This window comes from Dermacentor albipictus, chromosome 9 (genome assembly GCF_038994185.2).
Source record: "Dermacentor albipictus isolate Rhodes 1998 colony chromosome 9, USDA_Dalb.pri_finalv2, whole genome shotgun sequence".
Classification (NCBI taxonomy): domain Eukaryota; kingdom Metazoa; phylum Arthropoda; class Arachnida; order Ixodida; family Ixodidae; genus Dermacentor; species Dermacentor albipictus.
The window spans coordinates 7,892,800-7,919,229 of NC_091829.1; the positions used below are offsets into that span (position 1 = coordinate 7,892,800).

General features: G+C 45.2%; 1 long non-coding RNA gene across 4 annotated transcripts in view; it reads right to left on the reverse strand.

Annotated features, from left to right (window-relative positions):
• LOC135911084 (uncharacterized) overlaps positions 1–23,322 on the reverse strand; it is a 52,472-nt gene extending 29,150 nt beyond the window's left edge. For 3 of the 4 annotated variants that reach the window (XR_011508258.1, XR_011508259.1, XR_011508256.1), the window contains exons 1-6: positions 23,099–23,322; positions 18,699–18,822; positions 18,145–18,195; positions 6,744–6,875; positions 4,828–5,088; positions 2,593–2,667 (exon numbers count right to left, since the gene is read on the reverse strand). This is a non-coding gene — a long non-coding RNA (uncharacterized lncRNA). Of the gene's footprint in view, positions 1–2,592; positions 2,668–4,827; positions 5,089–6,743; positions 6,918–18,144; positions 18,196–18,698; positions 18,823–23,098 lie in introns of all 4 variants that reach the window. The other variant, XR_011508257.1, reaches the window with a different exon arrangement.
• Positions 23,323–26,430: the final 3,108 nt, after the last annotated feature.

Below are 26,430 nucleotides of genomic sequence, written 5' to 3' on the forward strand. Positions count from 1 at the left end.
ATTATATGTTCTGCCTTCTGTGGCGATTGCTGGAACTTGAGAGTGGTTCGGGACGTGATATGGCGACGATGTGATGATGAGTATGGCGACAGTGAGTGACTACTGAAGTGCTGTGCCCAAACTACCGCAGAATATTTCAAATATAAGCCAAAAGCCCGAAGGAGCGAACGAACCAGTAGGCGAACTAAGTAATCACTGAAAGTGAGAACAAAGGAACCAATGAACGTACGAACGAACGAACGAACGAACGACTGAACGTCGTCGTGTCAATGTCTTCTAATGTTGTCCTTGTCGTGCACAGCATATCGCCATCGCTGACTATTATTATTATTATTATTATTATTATTATTATTATTATTATTATTATTATTATTATTATTATTATTATTTATAATTAAATGTAACACAATTAACTGTGGCCCGCAATTCTAGAAAGTGACGTCACGAGAGAAGAGTTCCCGAAAGCCACAAACAGAAAATAACTTGATAGAGAAGGTACATATGCACACAACAGAAAAGTTTCAACGGTTGCCCACAAAGGAAACAGGCGCAGACGCAAACATGTTATACCATACACTGGCTTCACTAATAACGCCGCATGGGCAACGCAATCTCAGGTGTTCATTACTAATTTTGTGCATTGACAAACGCCGAAGGAACTCTCCTTCCCCATAATGATAAGATCGCTCTTTGGATACTGTGGGACAAGCATCAAGGCACGTAGCTGCAATAGCCGAAGTTACGTGGCCCTCTGTGGCTATCCACGCAAAGCTGCCTGCCGAACTGCACCTTCTCCAGATTACAGGTGCCCCCCAACTGTGCCCAGATTTCACGTGACCACAAAGTGTTCTAGCTCTCTGTGCACGCAGCTGTCATCAGCATTCGTCCCTCGACAAGCATCAGACGTCGCCTTCGTCCTCGTGACAACACTACGAAGAGAGTGAGAGAGAGATAAACGGGGTGGGGAAGGCAGGACGTTAACCGCAGAAGATTCCGGTTTGCTACCCTGCACTTTCATCACTACGAAGACGTCTCACACTGTGCATGCCCGTGATCTGGTGCTTGCATTTCGGAGTAGCATCTAAATAGTGTGGCGAACAAATACAGAAATTATATGAGGTGAAGTTTCTGAAATTTGCTTTGCATAAACATTCATGAAATTACTCGTTGCACAGGATCCAACTCGTTGCATAGCCGAAGCTTTATATTTCAGGGCAATATAACTGACTGCCTATTTGTACGTTTACCTAAAGCTACACTTCAAAGAACGTTCGACATAAGCGCTGGATCTACATATAATTGTTTCTTCTGCATAATTTTTTTTCTTCTTAGCGTATCCCTGATTCGCAATTTTTTTCCACAAATGGTGCCGTGATAAAAAAAAATGGGGGGGGGGGGGGGGGAGGCGGCGAAACTTCGGCAAAGGTAAGGCTGCTACCAATAGTCCTTGAACGAAGTTTCAAGCAGTTTTTAATTGCGTTTCGTAATAAAGAACGAACAAGTTATATTTTCATCGCACTGACATCAACATCAGTGGCGTGCTGCACTGAAGTGGCTGCTTAGTGCTTTTGTCTAACGGTCGATACGCCGACTTCGCGGGCAGGGGAAAGAAAACTATTTACAGAAAAAAATTAGCCGAAGGTAGATATCGCGCGGATGCTACACAGAGTTCGTTGAGCGTAAATACCGAACTTCGATTGCAGATTGTGCTTGCCTTGTCTGCTCGAAAGCGGAAAATTGGCCCGGCTGACCCCCCTCCATTGTTAACATCATGAGCAACGGAAAAGTCCCACATGCACGGGCAACTAACATTCTTAACATTGTTTCAGTCACTTCGCGGCATTTTCGAAAAAGTTGTGGCCTGACGGTGGAAGCTAAGGGTATTCGCACAAGGTGGACACTCTTGCACGCAACCACATGTCTCGACATATGGTGAAATCGCAGCCAAGGCTAAAGCAATGCACGATATTAGTGCAGGCTAAAAACGAATGCCTATCCGAATCCGTCGCTCTTACATAAAATCTATCCGGATACTTACACCAACGCTACCTGCCACGATTGTGAAGATATAGCCACGTTAGGCGATATGCTCTGGCGGTGTGCCCGGTCACGCTCTATCATCGCTAACAGCTCGGCCAGATGGGAGGCGGTTCTCCGCAGCCCTCTTCTGGCTGACCAACTCTGGGTTGTCCAGCAGGCCCACGATGCGGCCGAGAGGCTCGGCCTTCCGGTTCCCACGTGGGAGCGGCCCGCTTCGTGAAGACTCACGATCTGCAGGACTTCTTTAAAGTTTCACCATATCATACATCGCCTGCTAATGCGGAAAAGGCAACATTGAAATACGAGGTATTGGCCGAAATAAGAAAACGCGATAGGAACGAATTTGTTTTCAACACGTCGACACTAAATTCGGCGGAACGCTGCACTGGACTGGCAGCTGTACGGATTTCGTCTAATGGTCGATAAGCCTACTTTGCGAGCAACAAAAAAAGCGTTTCACAGCACAATGAGCGGAAGACACTTGGCATAGGTGCTACGCGATATGTTGATTGTGCGCAGTTAAATCAAAACAGTTGCAAGAGATGGTCTCACCTCGTCTGCTGGGAAACGTAGCTTTGCCCGGCTGTCCCTGCCCGCGTTGTTCGAACCACGAGCCACAGGACTCTCCTACAAAAATAGGCCGCCAACAGTTTTTCAATCACTCTGTGGTCCTTACGAAGAAGCAGCGTGAGTTGCGGCCACACGGCAGGAGCTAAATGCGTTCACGAAGTCAGGTGAGCACTCGTGCACGCCCCCACACGCACCGACGAAGGTCAAAATGGCAGCCAAGGTCAAAGCAAGCCGCGATATCAGTGCTACTACATCACCTGTTATTGCAGAGAAGTCCCAGTGCAAACAAATGGCCAAAATCCAAGAGCGCGAAAAATAATGAAAAAAAAAGAAGACGCTGATTTGAACGACGGTGGCCTACCAAATCGCCCAACTCGACGTTTTGATAAAGAAACTGCGATAGAAAGATAGAGTGAAACAATATCTTGCCACACGTGATTCTTTAGCGTGCGCATTACCGTGTGATTTCAAGCATAACTAAAAAGATACACCTTATTTTATATTCCAGTACGCACTTCCAGTACATATATAGTACAGTATATACCTATGCCCTTAATCAAGATACCCGAAAGCTAATGAATTCAAGAAACCTGCTCTTTCGCAAACGCTTGGCGGTTCTTGCTGCCTTTGATATTGTGAACGGGGTTCAAGAGCGGCCTCGCAGATGTGTAAAATTGCGCCCGTTGCTGTTCCCAGAGGCAACGCTTGATCGGAGTGTTCGTTTTGCCTTAGCCATGTGCTCGCGCTATGAATGAATGCGTCTGTATGCGTATTTAAGGCTACATATCAATTACACCAGCCTTACTATAAGCGTTAGATTGGTTGGATAAATACAGTGAAGTTAAGCCCCTATTCAAGTAAATTCCGTATTTTAAGAGGCGTGCTCGAAGAATGCGGACGCATCTCCTCCGAGGTGCGACTTTCGCTTCGACTCAGTGCATGTACATGCCGGCGTTGCTCTTGCGAAAGAATAAACACTAGGGCGTTTCTGCAAAAGGCGTCTATTACGACTTATAGTCCACACTGGAACTCTAGGCATCCGAAAGGAGCACATTTGACAACCGCCACAAAACCGAGTCGCTAACGATTGTCGTTGCCCTCGCGTCGCGCTTCGGAAGTGGCTACTATACCGGGCATTTTTTTTTTCTTTAGCTGCACCAAATTTTGTTAAAGATTGCCCTATGGCATGCAGCACCAATTCTAACCCTTCGTCTATTTTACGGGAAGAGGCGGCCATTAGTTCTACGAAAAATCGAAACGTTCAATCGAATAATTTACGTGATTACGCTAATTCTTTAATTACTTAATTAAGCTACATATTTCAATCCACCAATTAGAGCCGCTGATTTCGCACGGCATATCCACTTAGAACGAATTACCTGGACAGCACGAGCTCCGAGATATTCATTTTCGAAGTGGCCTACGAAATGTGTTGACGTTCCAGTTATTTCCACTGATGCTTCCACAATAGAAATCATCAAAAACAATGTGAAACTTCACCAAATGCAATCCAGCTCCCGGTATTTATTGGATACTCTATAAGCAAGTTTTGCATCGCGTTTCGGAATTAGGAACGAACAGGTTATTTCTTTCAACTACACGACATCCAATTCGAGAACGGGCTCCACCGAACAAGCGGCTGCATTACATTTGTCTAAGCACAGATACGCCAACTTTACGCGCACGCTAGAGATGGCGGTTACAGCAAAAGGAAGTGGATCGCACTCTGTGTGGCTGCTAAACCAAAAGCTGATGCAGCGAGTGCAATTATTTCGAAACACTGCTAGCAAGCGCAACTTGGCCCGGCTGTCCGTCCCCGCGTTGTTTGAACCAAAATCCACGCGCATGCCCTACATAAATAAAGGAGCAGCCAGCATCGATCCAGATATTTCTTGGTGACTTCAACAAAGCGGCGCGAGTTGCTTTCGTACCTTAGAGGCTAAAACTATTAACGAAAGCAGGTGACCACACTTTCCGCGCCACCACATGCACCGCTAATACCGAAATGACAGCCAACGGGAAAGCAACCCACGATATCGATTCAGGTTACATCACTCGTTATTATAGTGAAGACAATCTTTAAATACAAAGTAATGGCAGAAATCAATCAGCGCGAAGAGAACGAGGTTAACACAGACGCTGATTTTGCGTATGTTAAACAACTCGTAGAAATATATTTTTGATAAAGCAATTGGGATAGAAAATAAATTTCACCACCTGTGATTCCTTAACGAACGCGTGTTCTTGCGATCAGCAGCCTAGGAGGAGACGCAAGACACTGATCAGCTAGAATAGCTGGAAACCAGGTCAGCAGGGCGGACACCGAGGTACCATGTCGTGGGATCAGCTGGTCAGTAGATCCACAGACAGCTGGCTCAAACAGCTGGCCACCAGGTTAGCAGGGCAGGCTGCCAGACACCATCGTGCTCGAAGGCCTGGCTACCAGGTCCGCAGTGCAGGCAGCAAGACAGGGAGCCGCTATAGAAGAGCCGAATGATCCATAATGGCGTGAAAGATCTTAATTGAAATGCGGCGCCCACCTAGTGGCGCATGACCAGTTACGCAAGTTGGCTTCAAGAATATTGACTTAAGGGCTGTACATACGCAACGGCTCATGAAACAAATGAAATCCTAGGCTTTTACGTGCCATAACAACGATATGAGTATGAGGCACGCCGTAGTGGCAACTCCGGAGTAACTTTGACTACCGGGAGTTCGTTAGCGTGCATCCAACGCACGATAAACAGGCGTTTTTTTTTTTCATTTCGGCCCCATAAAAATGTGGCCGCCGCTGCCGATATTTCGTCCCGCACCTCCGGGCTTAGCAGCGCAACGCCAAAGTCACTAATCCACTACTGCGGTTAATGGCACTTAACCGGTGACCAAAGTTGGCGTAAAAGAGTTTCACTGATGAGCGGCTCACGCACAGTGACCGAGAATGGCACGAAAGAAGTTCGTTGAGGTGCGGCACATACTGTCACATTGCCAGTGACACAAGTTGATCCCTCAGCACACGTGTCCGACGTTCTACCTAATAGACTATGGAGTACCCCGCAAACCAAGTTGGCGTGGGACCGGTTAGATACGGATAAACAAACCAACATACAGATAAACATGCCACAAACTGGTTGAATTTAAGGAATGCCAACCGCAGTACTAAAGATGTGATTGTAACGCGCAAAAGTGCAACTGTATCATTGTCGTGTTAAGGCTTTACGTTGTGCCGTTAACTTTCAGAATACTACCAGTATTGAGTCGGTGGGCCAAACGACTTTCGAGTCGTAAAGTGAAAACGCCTCTGGGTCCCAATTGACCACAGTCACGTACTCTTCTTTTCTCGTTGGAAAATGTGCTGCTTCATTCGGTATAACGGCCTATAGGAAGCACGGGCAGCAGCTTTGCGCAGAACGCGCTTGTGTTACCGCCAATAAGGGAGAAGCCTGGAAAACCGTATGGTGTTACCTTTTGCTGCGGCTTTAAATTAGTGTATAATATACCAAAGAAACTCGGGGATTATGTTGGACGCCATGATGGGTAGCTATGGACTAATTTTTACCAGCGATTATATGAAAGGAAAACGGATTACGAGGATAAGACAGATTGCACTGCTGGTATTCTAGAGGGATAAATGTACCTATTGAGGCGGCGTGCGTGAAACAGCAATACAAGGTGATCGTTTGCTGAATGAGGTGATCGTTTGCAAATATCTAAACGTTAATTGGACAGCAGCGCCACATACGAGCTGCGAACGACGCAGATGCTTCCACGCTATTTTCCAATGAACGTTCATTTGTTAGGCAAAGCACGTCTGCTACTTTCTTCCTCCCCTGTTCTTGATGCGCTGCTTCATTGGATGAACTGAAGCTCGCTCTGTCTGCAATTTTTGGTAGTAATAGCATCAGACATGTAGATGAATTGTATCATCGCCAGCTATAAACATTGATTTGATTAATTTTAATTTTAAATAAATATTAGGAAATAAACATTTGTAGCGTCTTGTTCACATTTCATTGCTAAGAAATGCAAGAAGCACTGGCGTACTCGATTTCGCGCAACATTTTTACAGACAGTTGGCAGAGCGAAAGGCAATGGAAAGATTGCGACGCAGTACGTCACGTCTTCGAAGCGCTCACCTTGCCAGCCTTACTCGTACAGTAGACCACCGTGTTGCCCTGATGCATGACCCGATGATTCACGAAAGACCAGCATCGTCTTTGCCCGGCAGATGCGGCCAGCACGAGACCATGTCGATCTTGAGCGGTTCACTTTCGGCACCGATGAAAAAGAAAAGAAAGGACATCGCATGCCTATGTGAGAAATGCGATGAAAGAAACATCACGAAGCCCTTAGTTATGCAGAAGAATTCGCTTAGAGCAATTACTGCCTGCGTTACAGCTGACATTTCAAACCACTGTTTGAAACCTATCGCATCATGCGCTTATCCAACATGTACAATTACCTTCTTTTACAGCTAGACCAATCGCAGATTGAACATGGCGTATTATTTTTATCCAATGTTGCTAACCTAGACACCAACATTCACTACTACCCTACACGACACCTTGAATACTGGTCTGTGTCTCATCCACGTACGAACTACGGTTTTCAAACTCTAAAATATACTTTGCCTTCTTTACTAAACAGGTTCGACTTACCTCACAGCTCGATCCGTGAAATTTCTTATGATTCCTTTCGAGACATCTTTCGTTAGCTATTCCTTTTGCGCTTTTTCCTGTCATTATTACTCTCTTATTTGTAATTTTTGCCGACAATTAGACGTTGTTGAATTTATTGCACGGTTCATTTTATGCTGCACCGCGTGATCCTTGTTTCCGAGTCTTCCTTCTAAATAGATTTGCCCTCTGCTGCCTGTTGTGCGTACCGCTGCAGAGATGTACACGTGGCGGAGGGGAGCACCGTGAAGCGATTTAGCGGCTTTTTTTCACTTCTCATAAGCCGTTCGCCTTGCATGTCTGGAATAAAGACTCAGTCTCAGATAGCTTAGCGCAGATCCAGAAGAGCATTCAGCCGTATACTCGCACAGATCCCATGTGATCGCCTCTGAACGTAATCGCCCTGAGAGGTGATCACCCCCCATGTTGCTCCCAAACCACTGGCTACTCGTGGCTCGATGACAGTTATTCACCTACGTGTATAGCCCCAGACACAGCAAGGCTAGCTTGTTTTCTTTCAAGACGTTAGACATTAATATGCTGCTGGACAGTTAATGATGGACGGTAAAGTAAACACAGGTAAACGATAGTGAAGCACAGGAACATTGCACCAACTCCGACCAAATATGTCATTCTGGAAAAGGCGAGGATAAGTACTATGTCTCATAAGAGGGGAAAAATCAAAACGGAGGAACAAAAAGTGAAATAGTATGTTCTGTATAAGGGCCATGATACCGCAATTACTGACGGGACATCGTAACGGAACCCATGCGATACTAACGCATTACAAACCCAACCACCGCGTGTCTTTTACGGCAGGGAATTAGCGGCGTAAGGAAGTTTGAAAACATACGATGTAATCATATGGCGGAAGTCAATGGTGATTGAAAATCACTGGTAGAACAACATAAATGCGCTGCTGGTGACGGTTATGAGGATGGTGACTGCCATAATTTCTTTCCTGAGCGTTGGCTTCCTATATTTATTGCTTCCATTTCTTAAGGTCAGCTTTGGCGCTTGACGCTATGAAGTGCAATGGGTAACCGATCGAACCGATGGGGTCAATTTGAGCAACAACTTACAAAAGCGAGAAACACTCGTGAAGAAATGAGATATGCCGGTTGGTTTTGTCGTGTGTGAGCGTGGAGGAGGTTGCTCTCGCGTACAGCTAGTTAAGGTATCCCAGAATGATGATGTTGGGTTATATTGTACATATTCAATTATTTGTATTAAATTTTCCTTGTGTTCGCGCGCATCGCTTGTATTTGCCCATTTTTGCACTGTCAGAATATTTGTGTAATATTACCAACTCGCAAACTCCTAATGTTTTTTCTTCCACCCATTTAGAATGGTGACGCAGTCATAACACCTCAACCAATAGAGAGCCCAGTGTTGCGTGAATATCAGGATAACTATAATGCATCGCCTAAACCACTCAATTGTATACAACAACACTTCTGCTTTACAATATCGCAAGAGCTGAAAAGTACAAATAGACTCCTGTTTGATTCCTCTGACATTTCTATTCGTTCGACTGTCCCAACTTCGCAACTGCGACCGCTTGGCTACGCTCATCGTAAGAATGAGAAATTATATTACTTAGGATAACAATGTTTCTGGAGTAGCAAAAGGACAGCAGAAATTAAACATGTCTTGACTAGCAATTGATGAATTTTCTCTGAAAGCTGCAGAATAAATGTCGTTGGCTTATAAATAAACAAAACACGGCGGACGAAAAGAAAGAAAATACAGAAAAGTCAATGTTTTCGCATCGAATTTTGTTTCCTGAATTGTCACGCTGTTGTACAACACGAAATGGATCCGTGAGCCCAAATTCACACTCTGAAATGTCTGATGCATGACAGACGAAGAAAATATGCAAATCCCATGCACTTTTTAGAATCTGTGTGAAGCGAAGCGTGTCAACAAATGCTATACATCAAACGGCGATGCATACAATTGTGCTTACTTTCATACTGTGCACCACTTAATCCCGCACACTGTATATGTTCATCCACCACAATGGTCACAATTTCCATCTCGTGCAATATTTTATGCTTATATGCTACACCGTTCACAAGCTATGACCAAATTCAAACATCGAATCAGGTGGTTACGTAGTATTAGAAATCTACGCTGCGATGTCACGTGGACAAAGGCGACTTATGCTTGTCGATACAAGAATGGAGATGACAGGTGTATGCGCAGAAAAGTATGACATGTTTAGACATGTTTAGGACTCTGTAGCTGTGGTGTCACAGTGACAAACCCAGTGGAACATACAGAATGGTTAACCTGTGGATAGCGCATATAAAGGTTAGCCTTACTGCACTGTTCAAGTTGTTTACGTGATCGTTACGCTAAGCTTCACTGTGCGATTAGCCGTCTGCATGCGGTGGTCTGCGGCGATTTCTGCACCGCCGAAACCATCGTGGAATACTTCTATCGTACGCGAAAATCCAGAATGAGCGAACGAACCAATGGGCCGACTAATGAACTTTCAGTGGGAACTTACAAAGGAACTAATGAATGAATGAACGAACTGTACTGAACGGGCGGACTAATGAACCACCGAATGACCAAACTAGCGGACGAATCAGTGAATGAACAAGCGTTTTCCTTATCAAGTTCGAACCCCAACCACCGACCATCCACGGAAACAGGTGAAAGAGAAAAAAAAAGAAATTATTCGCTAGAAGGCGCTACCACCCGCGCTCCTGCGCCACTGCTTAAGCATCATCATCAACGACGACGCACGCGATGTACAAATTTAGAGTTGCGTATTTTTTCTGCCACAGCAGTTGAGCAATCGTGCCAACAGTGACGTGCCATCGTCACGTCGTCATGTCAACGCCAGCTCGATGCAGAGCGCCTGTGCAGGCAGCTATGTATCCGTGGTGTCCGTGGACGATGCTTGGCGGCCCTTACTGGTTTTGGTATTGTTACGTGGGAAGGCACAGACGAGAAGCTATGTAGAAGCCATTATATTTACAGTATGAAGTGCACCCGTGTTATTGTGTTTACAAATTGCGTCCGCGTTCATGCGTGGCCAGGCTGTTGTGTAAGTTTGCCCTTATGCGGGCTGCTCGCACTTTCTACACATCGGTGAATGGGTCTGCATGCTTATTCGGGACAGGTAACTAACCGAATACGCAAACCTTACTAAGCATTCGGTCGGCCGTTACGAAAAAAAATGTATTTTTGATTTCTAATTAAGAGCAGCTTGCATTTAAGAGCTGCCCCTTCACGAGTACATTTCGCGAGTCGCCATCCCTCTTCCACTATAAGGCGAAGGCCTTAAATGGTTCGTTGCAATGGCTCATACCGGAAGAAAAGCGGCATCTAGTCCAGTGACAGGAAAACATCCTCATCAAGAATGGCTCATACCGTCGTAAGCAAGGAAAGATGGAATGAGTGAATGTGAATAAAGAAACGGAAGAAAGAACGAAGAAACAAAGAAATAACGAACGAAGAACGAATGAAAAGACTGAAGAAAGAAAGAAAGTGAAAGAATCTTTAGGCAGTGGAGTAGGTGCTCGCATGTGTCGTTGAGGAGGTCGACCTACAGCGTCATACGTTTACTTCGCACTGCGGCTCGTTGTGTCTTGCAAGAAGACTGACCATTCCGAACGTATAACTTAATGCACTGCCACGTGTGCAGCAGGATTTCGCTTTTACGTGTTACAGGAGTATAACAGGCTGCCGAAATATTTTCGAGGTGTGCTGAAACAATAATTAGCCGCCGTGGATGCACTTGCTGGCTGGTTGCTCTCGAGAAAAATCGTTTTCTACAATGTTTCGGCGGGGCCGCTTTTTCTTTTTTTCTGACCTACCGTTCACACTGGCACGCTAGGCGTTCACTATTAGCAAATTCTCCTCCGGCCACAATACCGAGTCGCTCACAATTTTCGCCGCCCCACTTCAATTCAATTCTTATTTACCAGAAAATATCCTGGTTGGACTATTGGGCTAATTAGCTGCAAGAAAACAGCTTGACGGGACCCAGGAGACCATACACACAGAGACACGTGACAGGTAAACTGATAACATATATTTTAAGAGCATCATACGTGAAAGGTATTTACACAGATAGCATAATATCATTATACATTAATTATACATCGTGCTTAGGGCGCGGCTACTATATACCTCTCGAACTTCCTCGACAACAACGAGGTAACGTGACACTTTCCTTCAGCGTCATCTGATAAGCGTGCATTTATTTATTTATTTATTTATTTATTTATTTATTTATTTATTTATTTATTTATTTATTTATTTATTTATTTATTTATTTACGTATTTATTTATTTATTACTACACCTACCTTTCACCCATTCGGGCATTACACTAGGCGGGGGGGGGGGGGGGGATTGCATCACGGAAACATACGAAGTATGCACCACATACATGGGTGCGCATTAAAAGAAAGAAAGAAGGTGTACAATTATCACAGTCGGCAGAATTAGCGTGGGAAAGAAAACGCAGAAACTACACAATTCAATGACAGGTGAAGGTATGTGAAGGGAATGTGAAACCTATCCTAGAGGTACAGAACCAAACGAAGTGGTAACACAGTAACAGTACTGGTAAGCTGCAAAAGGGACACATAAAAAGGAAGATATTTATAGGCTAAACACGTAAATGGACTATGGCGTTCCCGAGTTGGAGTTCGGACAATATATATATATGAGAGAGAGAGAGGGTGTTGAAAGTTAGACTTTCCGGGTTTTTAAAAAAAATGCGAAGAGCAGTACACAGAAGCCATTTTTCTACCTAGGCTATGCGGCTAGGCGGTTGCAAACTGTGAGGATAATTGTCGTCGTAATGTCAATATTTAATTAAATTCGACAACTAACATGTCATTTACTGCAGTTAGCATGTATGTTTATATTGAAAACTCAGAGGCGGTGCCATCTGGTGACTATTCCATTTTGCGCAATTTTAGTAACGCGACTGTGTCCCGAGATATGCACGTCTGAAATTTCAGCCCAAGCCGTCTAATTACGCAAACGAGACGGCGGCACCCGCTATGAGAAAACCCTCCCTAGTGTGGCGCAGCTGTTGCTCATGCCGCTCCGTCTGAGAAGGATGTGGGGTGACAGGCGACGGTGATTACTTTTCGTTCTTGGCCACCGTTTTCCTTCGTGGCCAGTTAAACCGAAGGATGACTGCGTGGCGGCTTGGCCGAGCTCTGTTTTGAAGCAATGACTTGCAGAGTTGGCGACAAAGCACGGTGCCACCGTACACGTACTGTCGTGGCAATCAAGTGCAGGATTACAATACTGGCTTTGGTTTTATTTATTTATTTATTATTATTTTGCACTTAGGAGGCTGAAAGTCATGCAAGCGCTAAGCACGAAACTAAGGTGACAGCGGCCGGGCAGCAGATTAGTTGCCAGTGGTGTTCCAGGGACGCTGTACCTGTCCGAAGTGTGTGATTTGAGGGCCCTGCATTGTCTACGCTTGAAAAACTGCTGTGAAATAGGAGGACGACTGTGAACTGGCGTGAGTAGTGCACTTCATTGGTGTAGGCCTGACAATATTATTCTTCGCGGTTTTGCGAAATTGCCGAACAGATCAGGCATCGCCTTGCAAGCGCATCGAGTGAATCCCTGGCTTCTATTATGCGCCTTTGCCTTTGCCACTGATTGCCTCTGCTAAGCTGCGCCGTTGGAAGCAGCAAGGCCTGCCTTAGGACCTTCTGCGTTGAAAAATGGCTGCTTCGTCTGGGTCGAGGTACTATCCTATGGCAGAAAAAAATTATGTAGTGCTATCAATGACGGAGATGCACGGCAATGCCACGTTAGCAATGAGTCTGTACGCCTCTCGCCGTCCGGATCGACGAGTTCCAATCAAAGCAACATTTGTTAGCCTTTTCAGACGTCTTCGCACAACAGGCTCAGTTCACCAAAAAAGACAGCCCAAGAAGTGCATCATTGATGAGGACTTTTAAATTGAGGTCCTTGCCTGCGTGCATGCAATGCCAAATGTAAGGATCGGAGAGGTTTCTAAATAATGCGGGAAAAGTGTGGGAACAGTGCACAACGTTCTAAAAAAGCACGAATTCCATCAATACTATGCGAGTCTTCATCGGGACTTAAGTGAGGCACACTTTGATAATCGGGCAGACTTTTGTAATTGGGTCCTAATAAAAATTGACCAATATGAGGATTTCGTACAAAGAGTGATTTGGACTGATGAGGCTCGATATTGCAGGAACGGCACAGTGAACATTCCCAATGCTCACTACTGGTCGCAAGGAAATCCTCACTGGCTGCGGCAACACAACCACCAAGGTCGCTGCGGTTTGAATGTATGGTGTGGCCTACTTGGGGACAGAATCACTGGCCCACACTTCGAAAAGAACCTCGATGGAAAAAATTATGCGCACGAAATTCTTGCTGGTGTCGCCGATAAATTTGCCTCAAGTCTCCCTCTCAACGAATTGCGGTAAGTTTGGTTCCAGCATGACGGGGCCCCACCACATTTCTCCTCCACTGCAAAGAACTGGTTAAACTGTAACTTTCCACGGCAGTGGATTGGGCGCGAAGGAGAGATGTTTCGGCCGCCGAGGTCCCCTGATCTCTCTCCACTGGACTTAATTAATGCCGGAATCGGAGCTGTGTGTAACTAAATAAATATGAATTTGACTACGTTGACACAATTTCATGCTCTGTCGTGAGGAATGGTAGATGTGTTCTAATGTTAAAAAGGTGACATAGCGAATACGGGCCATTAACCCGCGTTTTCTAGGAGCTGTCAATGTCAATGTCACGCATGTGCAAGGCGCACTGGAATCCTAAGTGGTTAGTAATGCGCCGTATGGCAGCTGACGCTGTCCCTCTGTGTTGTGAGATGGCATCAACTTCAATGATTCTGCAAACAAAGCTTTCATTATTATAAAAAAAGCAGAGCAGTATCGCTGCACCTGAGTGCATAAGAAGTCTCAAGCGGCACGGCGTCTTGTCACCCACTCTACTAGCAATTGCTCAAAGAAACAGGGCTCGTCTCACGTCGCCCGCACAGTCATTCTTCGGTTTCGCTTGCCACGAACGAAAACGGTGGCCAAGAACGAAAAGTAATCACCGTCGCCTATGACCCCACATTCTCGTCAGACGGAGCGCCATACTCAACAGTTGCGTCACACTAGGGAGGGGCCTCATAGCGGGTGCCGCCGTGTCGCATGTGTAATTAGACGGCCTGGGCTGAAATTTCGGGCGTGCATATCTCGGGACACAGGCGCGTTACTAAAATTGCACAAAATGGAATAATCACCAAATGGCACCGCCTCCGAGTTTTCACTATAAACGTACACGTTAAGTGCAGTAAATGAAAAGTTAGCTATCGAATTTAATTAAATACTGACATTACGACGACAATTACCCGCAGAGTTTGCGACCGCCTGGCCGCATAACCTAGCGAAACGAATGGCTTCTGTGTACTCCTCTACGCATATTTTTTTTTTTACCCGTAAAGTAACTTTGAACACCCTTACATATATATATATATATATATATATATATATATATATATATATATATATATATATATATATATATATATATATATATATAAGCTCACAAAAACACCCTCGAGGGCTTCGCTTGCGTGTTAGCCGGCCGCAGTCACGATTTTATATCTGCTTGACGTGATTCGCTCGGTTACCCCGTCTCATCAGTCACCCCAATGTGACCACGCAAGTGCGTACTCAAGCGCGTAGGCGCTTACGAGACTTGCCTAAATTTGTTATCTAGAGAAGATTAGCCCGAACGCTGCAATGACCAACGCATCATTTATACTATGCCGAGTTTGAGAGCTCAAAATTTCAATTGAAGCAAGGGAAACTTAAATCGTAGCCTATAGTAGCGTACTGAATATTTCAATAGGTTTCTAATACGCCAGAGCGAGGTTGCCGCGGCAAGTAGTTCAAAAACAAATTACCGACGAATAATTCAATACGAATTGGCCTTTTGCTAGAACAACATTTGATTGTAACATCTTTGTGCATATGTACAGTCGACCAAAAAAGTTTACGGACCACGGGGTCTCAGAAAATGCTAAATACACGAGCAGCCTTTAAAAGTAGCCAGTAAAACCGTACATCACAATGTTGTTCGCATATACCAGTAAAGGCTGGAAACGCGAATACCAGGCTGCATTTGGAGGCTGCGGAGATATTCCGCTTTTTGTCAGGTCTCTTGGTCCGTAAACTTTTTTGGTCGACTGTACATGTGGGGACAAAAGTAATTAGAACACGGGAGCGGCAGCCGACCGCAATGCAAGGCCCAACGCCCTCCGTCAGCATCAAAGCTGCGGGAATGCATCTGGATGGAACTAATGTGATCGCGAGACTGCGAGCATGCGTAATGCAACTCCTTGCTTTCCCATGAGGCTGCTAGAAAGCATTGGGATGCCGTTCGACCACAGGTCCCGTGTTCCAATAACTTTTGTCCGTACCTGTACTCTCCGTGGCTAGGAATAAATGAACAAATTGTTTTAGTTTTCCTTGATGTGAAACTATGCTCGGACATTACAGGATTATTTCAAAGGCAAGACATTGCTTGAATGTAATATGTTCTTAGGGAGGAACTCTGTCCAGGTGGAGGGAGGGAAAAGATACGCAAAAATGCGTTGTGTGTAAGCGAGGTGCGTAATATTACAGTTCTTGCTCAAGGGTTGAAATACATGTACGACGTGTACAACATTATGGTTACGCTGTCCTCCACTGTGCTGTAGCCATCTGCCTGTCTAGTTATGCCGCATCTTAAGCCCTAGCCATGTTATATTATTCATCGACTTCTTTGTGAAGGCGAACGATTGTGTTAGTGTGTGTGAGTTTGTGACAAATAGAGAAAATGACAAGGCAATAGCACGACGACCAAGACACGACGTCAAGGATAAAAACAGATTGGAAGCACGAAAAAATTCACCGAAGATTACGATACTCCCTAATGCAAAATTTGAGCGCAGTTCCATAGGCGTTTTCATTCCGCGATATATTGACTGGTGCGAACGATCTGTATCGTTCGGCACGTTGCAAATGGAGCCAAATGAGGTGCGACTGCCTCGCTAATCTGGAGACCGCGAGAAGCAGCGCGTGGGTGACGCGTGGGCGCGATTCACAGCAGCCGCCGCCGACAGACCTCCCAGACGACGCGCGCTACTCCAGCGCCATCTCCTAGCGAATGGTCGCATCACTACGTTGTTCTGACCGCCAATGTAAGCGAGTAGCCTAAACGAACCAACGAGCGAATGAGTGGACGAGGAAACTAATGAATTGAACCAGCGAACTAGCAAACTAATGGACGAGCCAACGAGCCTTTCTTCTTCTCCAGTCTAACCACAGACCATCGATCATCCACGAAAACGGGCGAAAGAGGCAAAAAGAAAAAAAAATGAAATAGCTATTCACTTAAAACTTGTAACCGCAAGCATTCGACACCACACAGTGCAACTTTTTTCTGCCACAGCAGTAAATAGCCGAGCCATCGACGACATAGTCATCATCACGTCGTCATGTCAACGTCGTTGCGTCGTAACATTGTCTGGCTCAGCATATCACTGATGAGTGACGTGCTGACGTATTTACGGGTTCTTACTAGAATGTGACGCAAATCCCGGGGATCCACAAACAACTCCTTAACAATGACCTGAACACAGGAGCGAAATCACAGTTCCCGTAAGCTACTAACATAAAGCTCATACTACACACAAAGTCAAGTTTCAAGGATGGCTCATAATGAAAACCAGCACGGACAAGAACAAAGTAATATGCAATGCCCTGGATTCACTCCCAGCAGCATGCAGAAGGTAAACTGAATTGTTCTTAATTTTAACCTATTGCGTTCACGAACACCGACAAACGATATCCCATAATGATAAGATCGCTCTTCAAAGATACTCAGAGACATGAGCACGTAGCCGCAACAGCAGAGACTAGATGACCGTCTGTAACCAACTACGCAGAACTGCCGAACCACACTATCTTTCGTTTTTTTTAATATTACAGCTGGCTCGAACACGCGTGATTACAAATGTGTTCTAGCTCTCTGTGCAAGCACCTGTCATCAGCATTCGTTTCTCGACAAGCGTCACACATCGCCTTCGTCCTCGTGACATTGCTACGAAGATGTTTCACACTGTGCATACGCCTGATTGGGCTAGGGTGATCACAGATCACAGCGCAGATTAGCGCAGATCACAGCGCTGTGTATGTCGTCTATCGCTGTCCTTGTCCTTTGCGCTGTGCGTTATTCTTGACCTGATTGGGCGTTCGCATTTCGGAAGAGCTTCTGAACCGTGTAGTGCACAATTATAAAACATTTACGAGGTGAAAATAGGGCATAAACATTGCATAAGTTTACCCGTTGCATAGAATGAAATAAAACAATGGTATACATCAGTGTTAGTTGTATGGTAGTTATATATATGAAGCTTCCCTTCGAATAGATTCCATCATGTTCCTTTGACCTGCACATTTTATTTTCGGCATAATTTTATCGTTCTTGGTATGCACCTCATTCGGCATGTTTTCCGTCGATGGTGCCACGGCAGAAACCAGCAAAAATATCACAAAACGTTGTCCTTGAATGCGCTTTTAGCAAGTTTTGAATTTCACGTCGCAATGTGGAACGAACACGTTATGATTTGAACGCGCTGATATGAAATTCGGTGAGGTGCTGAACGGAACTGGCAGTTCTAGTGCACTTGACTGACGGTTGATATACGTACTTCGCGAGCAGGAAAGAAGTGTTTTACGGCATATATCAACGAAAGTTACGCGTCCCTGAGCTGCTAAACAAAACGTTCACTGCGCGTAATTGCATCACTTCAAAGCAATTGAAAAAATTTCGCTCACCTTGTCACTTGGGAAACGGAACTTGACTCGGCTGTTCGTCCCCCCGGTGTTCTTGAACCATGAGCCACGGGAAGTCCAACATGCACGGGCAGCCAGCATTACATTAGCCAATTTTGTGCCGCCTTCGACAAAGTTGATGCCAGAAGACACAAACTAATATTACTCACGAAAACAGGTAAGCCCTCTCGCGCTGAATCACATGCACCAACAAATAGAAAAATGGCAGCCAACGCGAAAGGAAGCCGCGATATTAGCGCAGGTTACATCGCCTGCCACTACGGCAAAGGCAACATTGAAGCACGAAGAAATGGCCGCAATCAGAAAACGCGATAGGAACGAATTTATATTTTCGACACGTCGACATGAAATTCAGTGCCATGCTGCACTGAACTGGCAGCAGTTTGAATTTCGTCTAACGGTTGATAAGCCTACTTCGCGAGCAACAAAAGGAATGCGTTTCGCAGCAAAAGGAGTGGGAGGCATTTCGCATAGCTGCTACGCGAAATGCTGGTTGTGCGTAATTATTGCGAAACAGTCGCAAGAACTGCTCTCACCTCTTCTGCTGGGAAACGTAGCTTGGCCGGGCTGTCCGTCCCCGCGTTGTTCGAACCACGAGCCACGGTAATTAATGCCCTACAGAAACGAGCAGCAAGCATTCTTTCGGCGACTCTGTGGTCCCTACGAAAAAGCAGCGTGAGTTGCGGTCAGACGGCAGAAGCTAAAGCTGCTCGCAAAATCAGGTGAGCACTCTTGCAAGCGACCACATGCACCGACATACGGCAAAATGGCAGCCAAGGTAAAAGCAAGCTGCGATATCAGCGCTGGCTACAGCGCCCACCGTTGCGACGAGGGCAGCGACCCAATGCGAAGAAATTGCCGAAATCAAACAGCGCCAAAAAAATGTAAAAAAAAGAACACGCCGATTTGGACGATGGTCCGAATCGCCCAACTTGCCGTTTTGAGAAATGAATTGCGTCAGAAAGATAAAGTGGGGAAAACAATCGTTGGGTCCCTGGGATTCAAGGGGGCCTTGTTTGTATGTGGCAGCACGTAGTTGCACATTATATATATATATATATATATATATATATATATATATATATAACTGGCCACCCTGTATACGCAATGCCTCATAACCTCGAGCGTACCAGAATCTTGGAAGAACGCTAACATAATCCTAATCCATAAGAAAGGGGACGCCAAAGACTTGAAAAATTATAGACCGATCAGCTTACTGTCCGTTGCCTACAGAGTATTTACTAAGGTAATCGCAAATAGAATCAGGAACACCGTAGACTTCTGTCAACCAAAGGACCAGGCAGGATTCTGTAAAGGCTACTCAACAATAGACCATATTCACACTATATATATATATATATATATATATATATATATATATATATATATATATATATATATATATATATATATATATATATATATATATATATATGCGCGCGCACACACACGCACACACGCACACAAACACACAAACTAAGGTCCTCATTTAAGATACCCGAAGCATAATGGATTCAAGAAACCGGCCCTTGCGAAAACTTTGCTAAGGCCTGGCGTGAAAGCTTTTCATGTCGAGCATATGACGTCCTACTTAACGGTGGATGAAGTTAGGTGCTATTGTTAACGCCTTTTAGGGGGTCACGAATGTTTCTCTGCCACGGAAAGTGGAGCACAGGTGGAAGCGAGACAACGCGGACGGCGCTGCCTGCCGTCTGTGTTCCCTGTAAGATACTGCGCTCGGAATATATGTGGACGGCTCACCTTTACGTATACTACCGGTATTTTAGGGTGAACGAAAAAGACATGCGCTTTGCTATGCTAATAAAATATAACTTTAACGGTGCTGTCACTGTGTTTTTCGTCTTGCTGGAGCCTGTGCTGCTGGTTATGATATTTTGCGCCCAGGTTAAAGCGCGGCCACAGAGATGTGCGAGATCGTTGATTACTTGTTTACTCCCGCCAGATTTCGCGGGTTCGAATGCTTTAATTGACGCTACGTTAATTAACTGTGTCTTAATTAACTTTGCCCTAATTAATGCCAAAGGTGGAAAGTGGGACTTATAGCAAAGGTCATGGGTTCAGGCGCCCAAATTAACCCTACGGTATTTAAGATTTTTTTTTTTTGCACGATGAGTGGCATCGGAGCCAGCTGTGGAAGACGACGATGACGAACCCGCCAGCAGTGGCAAGATCACGTGTATGCGCAAGGCGAGCTCACATGACTTTCTGTACCGAACGCCATGTTTTCCAGACCACCGTGGGTTTGAATGACTCAAGGCCTTCGCCTTGAAGGAAAGGCACGCTCGCGGGCCAGTCAACCTTATATCTGTCTGACGCAATTCGCGCGGTTAACTCTTCTTTTCAATCGTGCCAACGTGCCGCACAATTGTAACCAGCGCATCGACATACGAAATACTGAAGACATACGACATGGCGAAAGATCTACAACACGCCTTAACTTTCCAGTGAACTTCAAGTCACCGTGAAATCATAGGAAATGTAGCAGCTGATCACACGGCACGTGCAGGACATCAAGAGAATGAATTATCGCTACTTCCTCTAGCGTATGGTGATGCGCAATGTCTATGCGGTAGGTTGTCCAAGGAAACTTGTTTCATAAGTGGTGCACAGAACTCTCAATTATAAAATATAGATCCTGGAATAGAATTCAATGTTCCGTTTCAAATTGGTCGATCTGCTGAAACACCTTTTCATAAGCTTCGGCTAGGCACTGCCTAATACTAAGAGCTTTCTGTATAGGATAAGGAAAACTAACACTGCTACATGCTCATGTGAACAGGCTGAAGAAGACATAGAACACCTTGTACACCTTAGAAATATCGTGATGCTCTCGGCCAGAACCTTTCGGAAAAACTACACGGCTTGGATAGACGGCCACTATCCTTAGGAAAAATTTTAGGGTCCATGGCCAACATAAAAACTTCAAAACATCGCAGCGCACCTTAGTACAATTCTTGGGTGAATAAAAAGTATGACAAGTATACTAAGCCATACAATAGTTGTTTTTCATATTCTTATTAACAGGCACCCCTAATTACATGTTCATTGTGTCTTCGTGTTCATGTAGCATTTGTATTTGTCGTAGTTAGAGTGTGGCATTCAAGAGGAACTTAATTCGTAAGTGCCCAACATCTTCTATGTGAACATATTGGTATTGCGAACATTTGTGCTGTGTTAACTCACGTGTTCCATGTGAACACTTCGGTTTTGTGAGTACTTATGCTGTGTGAACTGTTCTGTTGCACGACCATTTATTTATATTGCAGTACTGACACTTAGTATGCGAATGCTTGTTCATGTGTTTATTAGTCCAGTTTTGTGATCGTTGACAATTTTCCGACGATAACTATCACGTAAGGGAAGAGGAGCAGCCGGTGCCACAAATAGGCGCCAACCTCTCCTTAAATACATTAATTAACAATAACAATTTTAAAAAGGGCTTTCGCTGTAAAAGAAAGGCACCGGTTGCATGCCTCACCTGTGTGTCAGCCGCAGTCAAGTTCATATCTGTCTGACGCAATTCGCGCGATTAATTATTCACAATTGTGTGCTCGTGCGCGTCGTAGCTCATGAGGCTTGACTGTGTAATTATCATCTCGACAAGGTGAGTCTTAGCTCTGTAATGCCTAGTGCATCCTTTATACTAGACCCTGATGTTCAGACCTCAAAAATCAAATTTAAGCAAATGGACCTGACTCGTAACCTATACTAACGTCTTTAATACGCTGGAGCGAGGTTTCAGCCGTGAATATCGTAAAACAATAATTACTAAATAAATGATTACTATACCAAAGCTTTTACTAAAGGAACATTTTGTTCAGCTCCCCCTCCCCCACTTTTTTGTGTGAAAATGCGCTCTTTTTCGCACAAGAAGAAAGAAAGGCGGACAAGTTGCTTTTATGTGTCTTAATACGTAACTGCGTTTGGGCATTATGTCGTTAAACACTAAGATATTGATTGTATATAATATTTTTTATGGAGTAAGAAATAATTTACAAATATCAAGTTACTCACTATATACAAGCTGTTTAATTGACTGTAAAGGGAAGTTGCAGTTTCGCAATAAAAGTAAGCCAATGCCTAAAGTGTAACAGTGTATTAGAGGCATTGTGTATTGCAATGTTTTGCGAAATGCGGACTCTAAAATACGCGACTACGTGCATTGCTGCCCCAGCAACTTTCCCGTGGTGTGTATTTACGGTGGCCGTGGGAAAATATTCACTGTAGCAGCAGAACATTTCTCTGCACATCCCTATTCTCGAAGGTGGCGAGGCCACAGAATTTCTGGCAGAGGATGGCGCTTTCAGTCCTAGCTGACATGAACTCGGCAATTACAGCAGGCATTATGAATGAAATCTTTATCACTGGCATTCAGTTTTTCTAGTTGCGTTCCCTGAGCTAAATGAACAAGTTATTCTACACATGCAATATACTTGTATTGCTTTGCATTACACTGTAGTTACTGTATCAACAGCTATTGCGTAAATTAGTATTTCCACCACTTCTATGAAGTGTAACCAGTAATAATTATTTTCTGAGGAACCCGCGTTCTTTTTCTTCTTTTTAATAGTACGAATCGGTGGCAGACGTCGCCGAATAATGTGCGAATAAGGAAGTGAACATTTTTTTTTTTTGCGACACTTTCTTTTTTTGTAACACACCATCTCTCTTGCACTAATTTCACTCTGCACTCGTTTGAATAGTCCTCAGACTTTAATGAAGTAGACATACGTCGTACATTCATCAAATTTACGAACGTTTCGAACCACAGAACACCCCAAAGCTGAGAGACGTTGAATTCATTGGATTTGTATTCCTGCGTCGAGTAGATTAACAACTGCCAAAGCATAGCAACTGCATTATTAGAAGTGAGGCATCTCAAAAGTAAAGGAAAAACAGTTGGAATGGTACTCGCCGTCGACGTCTGGTTCCGCACATGGCCGGTAGTCTCAAGCCCTTACACAAACGCCGGCTGGAATACGCAGCTTTTCTTATGCTCGTTTCGCCTTGCGCTGATGCTGCCGATTTGTCTTCTCGTAAAACACCGCTAAAACGCACACAAAAATAAGTGCTTACATCCCTGAAGGCAAGGTTGCGGAGCGACGCCCTCCGCTGTTCGAACGCCATTTGCAAACTGAAGGGACGGATGTTGTCAAGCAAAGCCTACTTCCGGAAAGCTTACTCAAAAAAATAAAAAATAATTCCGCGGACTTTACATACCACAACACGCTCTCGTTATGGTATCCAATGTCCCTAGATTACTTTTTACCACCGTCGACGCAATGTGCGGCACACACGGGCGCTCTTGCAGCCTCCGCAGAGGGGATCGAACCAGCGACCGTCTGCACAGCAGCGTGGCGCCTTAACCATTGCGCTAACGCCTTTGGTGCGTCTCCGCGTTTTATTTGCTGGGGATAGTATTCCTGAAGATCTTTGTGTTGGAATTATCTGATTCCGCATATCGATTACTGTCATTATGGCGCATAAGCAAACAATGCGCACGCAGACGCACGCTAAGGTTTCCCGAGGCCGCAATAATACATAGCCCGCACAAACAATTTGACCTTTGTTACTAAACTACCCTTCCGCAAAAAGGAAAGAGAAACAAAGGTCCGGGTCATTTCACTTTGTGAAAGTTTATGACCAGCAGAGTCGTACATGTGGTGACAAGAAATTTGAAGGCCCAATCCACTCTGTGAAGGTGGATTGCTAGCGAAGCTGTTACCGTCCACTTATCCTTAACGTGCATCCACGGAGGAAGGAAACTAAGGAGAGGCCCTGACGTCACTCTTTGTGAAGCAAAAGTGAAGCCGGAAGTTGGCGTTGCTCATGGCGATGCTCCGCCTTTTGTGCCACCCTCCTCTCTTGTTTACATCTTTCGCGAAACCACGCCGCGCTGCGCGTGGTTTCGCGCGCTCGCGCAACATCCGGCAGAGCACGGTGCAGGTAACACAGCGCAACAAGACACGGTGACTAACGCAAACCCGCCCACACAGCGCCTTTGCCACGGCACGAAACCTACCAGAGCAACACGTGTGAGCGCTCAAAAAATCAGAACAACGCCGCCATTGTGGCCCAAAAGGCGTGGCCATGCAGCAAAAAAAATAAGAAAGCAGCAAAAAGAATGAGAGCCTATACGTCATTTCCGCCACACTTTTCTCCTAGCGCGCGGAGGGGGTAGGGCCTCTCCTTAGTTTCCTTCCTCCGTGACGTGCATCGCATTCCCGTTGCCCCTCGGGAATTCGTACTTTGCGTGGCCTAGCCATAGCTCGTATTCTAACTATACCGCGTGCATACGTTACGTTACGTATGTGTGGTTTTATACGTAAACCGAGACATGCGTATTCAGATGCACCTCGCACTAACGCCACTCGCTTCTGCGCAGGAAACTTACAGCAGCGCCAACCCGTTGTTCGGCGACTCTCGCCGCCATCCATCACGCACGTTGACACCATGCCACCCGTGTGCGCTACATGTGTTTGTTTCTTTATGTTCGCGCTAAATCGTTGATTTCTAGAAAGCCGAGTTCTCTGTGGACCGCCACGATAGAATCGCCGGTTGGTAGAGGTAAATAGCTTCACTGTAGTATAGTGATTAAATGTGAAAGGTCACGTACCACAATTAATTTCGTTCTTTCACTAATTTTGATGTTTTTTTAATAAATTGCATACTGATTGCTTTTTTTAACCTTCTTTTGTTTGTGAAAGAGAGACTGAAAGACGTGTATGAATTGAAAAAAAATTAATGTAGATATATTAAAAGAGAAATTGCAAGTTTCGGTAGGGCTCGAACCACGTTCCTGCGAGAAACGTTCGCGAGGCGCCATCAGAACGAACGCCGGTGAAGCCTTTAGAGTTGTTGATGTGTACGGGCGCTTTCTTTTTGTTTAAAAATATAGTAATGAAAAAGATCCCGAGGGGCACAGCCGTAATTCGCCTCTGAAAGGTTTCGTAGTGGATGGATTTTCGCAACATGTTGGCCATTGTCGCAACGCCAGTTACGCTATTAGCATTCGGAAACCAGTGCATTGCGCTCCAGATTCGAACCCGCGACCTTCTGGTCCCGCAAGGGAACGGCGAATCGACTGCACTACCGAAGCGGATGACGGAAGCCGTGCTCATTTGGGCTTCTTCGCGACTTTTTAGGGTTTGCTTAGGCGCTGCTACGCGGGAAGAAGTAATAAGAATGGAGGCTGTCGATTTCTGAAATTTTTATTGACGCCAGATAAGGAGATGTTGGGACACGAGTACGGCGCAGGCAACTTCATCGCTCTTGAACACATCATACAGTTGCAACATACAACACACAAGCATTAGCACGCAGTTGTAAGGTTGCGTTATGACGGACAAGTCCAAATAGCAGCACAACATTACAAAGACGCGCTTAAAGCAATAATGCGAACAATATTATCGCACAAGAAACTCTCAAGCAACGATGTCAATTAATTTAGACTACCCAAAACACGGATACGTGTGCTTTCGATAAGGCCCCAAACGTAATGCGTTCCGCGGAGTTGGCAATCGAACCTGCGACTTCGTGCTCAGCAGCAGCCGCTTGATTGAGGATAACGTTCACTCGTAAAGGCTGTCTTGAGCTGTCCACACGGAACTGGATATATCCCAGTCGCTTCACGAAGCGCCGCCGTCAGCGAGTTGAGCGAAAGATCGTAACCGAGCGTTTTAACCGGCACTCACTTTTTTCCCCTACTTTCATGTGTAGCGTCTACGGCTTGGCTGCTATCCACTGACCGGCAACAATCGAGAGTGGCTTCCGTGATAATGACGAAATGAATTTTGTAAAAACAAATTAGAAAGCTAAAGGAAGCACAGCAGCTTGCGCTATTTCACATTGGGCACACATATGCCCACGAAGGGTGGGCACAGGCCATTTTTTTTTTTTTGGAAGGATGTGGAACGCGTGCGCGTTAGTCAATGCAACCTATCGCATGCGATGGTGTGCGTGTGTTTGCAAGCAATCTATAAAAAAAAAGATACTGGCAGACACCACTGACTTTTTTTATTCCATTAATTCAGTTACTGCGCACAGCATTTGTGCGAAGACGAGCGCTTGCTGCTCTCCATTGGCGACATGCAGCAGTGATAGCGCGAACTGGCTCGAAGCTTCTCTCTCTTTTTCGCATGATCGTATAGGCTCCCATTTTGTAGATTCGCGATGTGGGTCTTTGAAGCTCAAGTGATAGAAGTTGGCACAGCGCAAAGAATCAGTTTTGCAGCGCAGCCGTCACGG